The sequence below is a fragment of the Panthera onca genome, chromosome C1, assembly GCF_046562875.1.
Source record: "Panthera onca isolate mPanOnc1 chromosome C1, mPanOnc1 haplotype 2, whole genome shotgun sequence".
Lineage (NCBI taxonomy): Eukaryota > Metazoa > Chordata > Mammalia > Carnivora > Felidae > Panthera > Panthera onca.
The window spans coordinates 53,392,235-53,398,313 of NC_138346.1; the positions used below are offsets into that span (position 1 = coordinate 53,392,235).

The 6,079-nt window shown below is 34.4% G+C and overlaps 1 non-coding gene across 1 annotated transcript; it reads right to left on the bottom strand.

The window, feature by feature from the left end:
• Positions 1-376: 376 nt before the first annotated feature.
• LOC132673973 (U6 spliceosomal RNA) lies at positions 377-483 on the bottom strand. Its single transcript, XR_009608304.1, has one exon. It is a non-coding gene; the product is annotated as a U6 spliceosomal RNA (small nuclear RNA).
• Positions 484-6,079: the final 5,596 nt, after the last annotated feature.

Genomic DNA, 6,079 nt, shown 5'->3' on the forward strand with positions numbered 1-6,079 from the left:
TACAGAATATTATTTCCAAGTTATAACTCCAGCCACTGAATGTACCAGCACCTAATGATTATGTGACCATCACCAACTCTTAAGTTATAACTAACATCAATGACCAAAGACCTTTCGATCATGGTTTCTAATGAGAATGCTATATGTTTCTTAGTATTTCATTACTTATTCTATCTAAAATTAATTTCAGCATAAAAACAAGGTGTAACATTTAAAAAATTCTATTTTTAACTTATCTCACATACACACACACATACAGAATTCTAATTAATTTTGAGACTGACAAAGATGGATTCTTTCTTTCTTTTCTTTCTTTCTTTTCTTTCTCTTTCTTTCTTTTCTTTCTCCTCTTTCTCCTCTTTCTTTCTTTCTTTCTTTCAGTATGGAACACTTCACAAATTTGAGTGCCATCCTTGCACAGGGGCCATGCTAGTCTTCTCTGTATTGTTCCAATTTTAGTATACGTGCCACCAAAGTGAGCACTGATCATTAGATTTCTTAAGTGCTATAAATAAGAACATTTTTCATCAGCTTAAAATGAAATATTTAAATATATATGAATAAAGACCTAAATGTGCTAGGTGCTAGGAAAATGTTACGCAACATTGGGTATAACCATGAGATATAATTGTCGCTAAAAAATATGACAAATATTTACAACTTGATAACATATAGCCCTACCCTATATACCTTATAGGGATTGAGTGATACACAGTTTTTATAGCTATATACAGACCCACCAATTCCACACCAATTCCAACCAATTCCACACCAGTTCCACACCTGTAAATTCATATTAAATATTATAGAGCTCTGCAATGACTCGGCTGTAAGAATATTAATAACATTCTTTTTATAGTATCAAAAACTGGGAAAAACTAAATATTTAGTTATGTAGATTGATAAAATTAATGTTGGGGGTCTCTATCAACATTCTTTTTAGCACTTAAGGATATTATAGATGAATATTTATTGATATTAGCCAATAATTTATTGCTTACTTCTTAAAAAACAGGTTATAAGAAAGTACAGAAAGTTTAAATTTTTGTAAAATAAAATTCCATGTAGCTATATACATAAGATATCATTCTAAGGCTAGACATTGAAAAAGTAGCGTGGCTTATCTTTGGATGGTTAGATACTATGAGTGGTTTTTAAAAATTTTGTCTTCACTTTTATTATCTTTATTTTTCACTTTTTAAAAACAATAATGAAGGTCATAGTAGAAAAATAGTTAAGGTACATATTACAAAGGGTCTTTAAAGCCATACAAAGGACTTAAAATTTTATCCTGGAGGTAACAAAAAAACTCCAGGTTTTTAAAGAAGGGAAGCAAAATGGTCAGATGACTAGACAGAAAGATATCTTAACAATTGGTACCAAAGTTTCTCTAACATAAGAAACTGTTTTTGTTTTTGTATAAATAAATATTTAGTTGACTACTTCAAAGTGGCAGATAAAGTCCTGAAAACATGGCCTGAAAAAGGATAAACAAGGTAAAAGCAAAACCACTTTGCATAAGAAGTGATCAGGAATGTAAAGGTGAGGGATCCCATAGAAGAGAGGAGGAAGAGTAAGACTAGAGAAGAGAGAGAAAAAAGGAAATATTAGAGAATATGGTAGAAGGCCAGGATTGCATAAAATCATGATCAGTGAGAAGTTTCCAGTGGTGAGGAGCTGGAAGTCATTTTTAGCACAGAAATACCAAACACTTCATTTTTAGTTGGTCCCAGGGCTGTGATATAAACCTGCTCCATCACCTGTTCTGTGGGTAGCCTCCAGCAGTCCATATGAGCTCAGAACAGAGGTGTTTAAAGGATAAACTGTTGGAGCCATAATAGCCGTGGGTGTTATTCAGATAAACCTGAATCATTGTTCCATTTTTCAATTGCTATGGAATCTTGGGCAAATGTCTTAATGAGATGCCATGTTCTGAGTTAACATGTGACCTTTGCGCTATAAAAAAATGCTAGCAATTATTTTTATTAATTGCTATCCACGTGCCAAGAAGTATTCTAAGGGGTGTTACAGGTATTTATTCACTTAATCTTCTAGATAACCCTATAAAGGTATACACTATTTTATTTATAACCTCTATGTTCCTCAGGTGACAAAACCAAGGCACATTGAAGTTAAATGACTTATTTGAGATCCCACAGCTTGACAGTGAAGAAGCTGGAATTTAAACCAGTTATTCTAGTTCCAGAGCATGTACTTCCATCCACCCATGTTATACTGCTCCTCAGAGGCTGGTCTCAAGGTAGGGAGAACTAAATAAGATGATGTAGGATAACACCAAGCACTGTGACTCCCACAGATAAAGATGTTCTGCAAATTTGAATTATATTTCTTTTTTCTTGAATTCACTCTGTATTTATAAAACTTGTTCACAAGAGGTCAAAGAGTTTCTCTCAAATGTCTTTAAGCTTGTATATAGTATTGTTTTTTACATTTGCCTGACCAAGAAACAAAAGAATTCCGTGAAACAAGGAAAAAGGAGATTAGATACATCTTATTTCCTCCAAGTAAACTCTACTTTCTTTCTATTCCGTTTTAGGATTTTTTTTTAAATTTTTTTTTTCAACGTTTTTTTTTTATTTATTTTTGGGACAGAGAGAGACAGAGCATGAACGGGGGAGGGGCAGAGAGAGAGGGAGACACAGAATCGGAAACAGGCTCCAGGCTCCGAGCCATCAGCCCAGAGCCTGACGCGGGGCTCGAACTCACAGACCGCGAGATCGTGACCTGGCTGAAGTCGGACGCTTAACTGACTGCGCCACCCAGGCGCCCCTAGGATTTTTTTTAAAGATACGGGTCAAGCTCATTTCTCTGTAGCCCATTGGGTTTTAATTAATCTATTTATTAAAATAGAGTAACATACCTTATTTCATTTGCTCCCCATAGCAAGATCAACAAGATAGACATTTTTCACTCCATTTCTGTGAATGAGGAAACTGAGACTCAAGTAAATGCTTTCATTAAGACCATGTGTGTAGCAAGGCAAGGAGATGTATTAAAAGCTGGGATAGCTTGGGGCGCCTGGGTGGCTCAGTCGGTTGAGCGTCCGACTTCGGCTCAGGTCACGATCTCGCGGTCCGTGAGTTCGAGCCCCGCGTCAGGCTCTGGGCTAATGGCTCAGAGCCTGGAGCCTGCTTCCGATTCTGTGTCTCCCTCTCTCTCTGCCCCTCCCCCGTTCATGCTCTGTCTCTCTCTGTCTCAAAAATAAATAAATGTTAAAAAAAAAAATTAAAAAAAAAAAAAAAGCTGGGATAGCTGGTTCGAGTCAAGGGCTTAACGGTCAGGATCAACATGTTTTTGTTTTGTGTGTGTGTGGGGGGGGGGTTTACAATTTTCATGGTCAGCTAGTTATATATAATCATATATATATGTATATATATATGTATATATATATATGTAGAGAGAGAGAGAGGGAGAGAGAGAAAATACAGTATTCAATCAAAAATTTTTGTTGTATATATGCAGTATATGTGTATAAAAATCAGGCAAATTTTCTAAGTTCATCACAATATATATCAAAATAAAATATTTTCAGATTTTTTTTAAATCTAGTTTCTTGGTGTCCAGTTATTGATGTCATTGCTTCCATTCATTGGGGTAAATAATTAAGAAAGACGGCATTTAGAATTTCCCACATAAAATGATTACTATAGATTAAAGAACAGAATCTTAAAGCAGAAAGAAAGCCAAAACTGAAGAAATAAAAAAACAAAGGCCTAGACAATCTTTGAAATTTAATGATAGTAATTTTTTTCTCCTAACCTCTAACAGTTCTGTTGAGCTGAAATCTAAAGGTATTTAAAACTCTTACTTAAATGTAGTTAAAACCATGAACAAACCTCTGTAGCAAATAGACTTTCCATGTCTATAGAGTCACTTAATAGTTGACAAATAGTTTCTATTAGACCCTATCTTAATTGGTACTTGAGCTTTTTGCCTTAAGTTGATTTGGCTTGTATCATCCTTCCTTTCTTATCAACTGAAATGTCCAACCCCCTTAAAGCTTACTATACCTTGCACATGCTTTAAGTGACAAGTTTTTGGACATTTCCCTCTTATTCTTGATTGAGGCATTGACTGTGTGATTTGTTACAAATAAATTAGCTCTGAAATCTGCATGTGCCAAGGTATTTAGTTTATTAAGTCTTAAAGTTCACCTAATTTCATAAAACCCAACACACACATTCCACAACGTGACAAACAAACAGAGTATGGTACTTGCATATATAATCATTTTATTGAGGCAGATGTTGGTAGTTAGAGAATGGTTTTGATCTACCCTCAAAATAAAGCATTCATTTTACCCAGGTTGCAATAAAAGTAGGGTGACTACTTCTTTGCCTTCCCAAGCCTCTCCAGTTGGAAAGCTGCTTAGATTTATATACTAGGATTCTATACAGCAGACAGCCATTAACTACCTGCAGGATTGTTATCCACCACTCCTCGCTTCAGCTAGACCACCTCAGCTTCCCAGTTCAGAGTGGTCTGTCCCATTTTCCATTCTTTTCTTTTGTTGGGCTGAAGGACAGCCTCTGATTTTCCTTGCTGGGGAGGCATCCATCAATGCATCCATTATCTTTTCCAACATATTTACATACTGTGTGTGCTCAGCTCATTGAGACTTTGCCAATAGCTCATAAGGCACTTGGCCCCCAAATTACAGCTGGGTGATTTGGTGAAATAGTAGGTTTAGTAAGTGAGAAGCATGTGCTAAAATTATTAAAAGATTAGGGACAAGGGTAGACATAACATTAAGGTGGGATCTGACTTTAGGAACTACCTTCCCTCAGAACTGACCACTTCAGCCAATTCACCTCAGCCTGGGAAAAAAGCAACGGGCTGTTGTTTTTCCTACGAATCTGTATGGAAGGAAAATGCTTAGCTGATTGGATGACTCTACTCAGTTAAAAACATACTCAATTTAGTGAAATAACATTCTGTCTTAAGTCATTAAAAAAGTCATCATTGGAAAATAGATAAAATTACATATGTCATACACATAAATATACATATATGCATATATAGCTACATATTTCTATATATTATACACTTATGTATAGGTTACAAGAATCTTTCAGTTTTAAAATAGTTTAATTTTTCTGGTTATGGAAATTCTAGTGTTCAAAAAATTACATTAAAATTATAAAATACTAGGCATTCTCTCTCTTCAGGTACACCAACAAAAAGCTTTGCTATACTCTATTATTTAAATATTCAAACAGTAACAACACATCTCATTTAATACTGAAGTAGAATCATGTGACTTTTCGAAAATAGGCCCTTTAATGCTTTACTTATTTGTATATATTTTTCAATTAGTAAAATAAAAATAATAAAAGTAACCAAAATGGGTTGCAAAGTAATTATAGCCTACTAAGTAGAAACATATTTGAATGAGTAAAATAATTCAGTGAAACCTGTAGCAAGTCTCCTGTGTGAAGAAGTGTATTTATTTTCCTCAAGTCTATTTTATATTCTGTACTCACTAACATTTATAATACGTGACTTCCCCATGCAACAATAATTTAATGATACCTTATTCTTTCCTTGAAAAACAAAAGAAATATTATCAGGCAGTATTACAATAAGCTAAACCAATTACCTTCTAAAATGATTTTAATGCAGGCAAAATACAACAGTCATCATTTTAGCATGGTGAGATTTATTAAGACTGCAACTCAAAACAGTACACTATGCTTCTTATATGCTACATCACTTCCCATGGAGTTTCAATTAATATTTTGAAAGTTTGTATTTTATACCGTAAAATTTCAAAATGTCATATCCTAGTAGATTCTGTGTAAAGAAACTAATAATATCTTACAGGCCACTTTGTTGCAGCTGTCATCTATACACATTCAAATTCAAAGCATACATTGCAAACGCTACCACGAACAGTGACAGGCCCACCAAATAGTTTAAAGCACTGCTCCCATGTCCATAATTCAAAAGAGGTGAGAAAAAAAAGTTATAGAAAAACTAATATGAACCTCAAATCTCTTGACAAATCCTGACTCTCAAGTTATTAATATGCTATGCAAAGACTTGCCAACATTACACA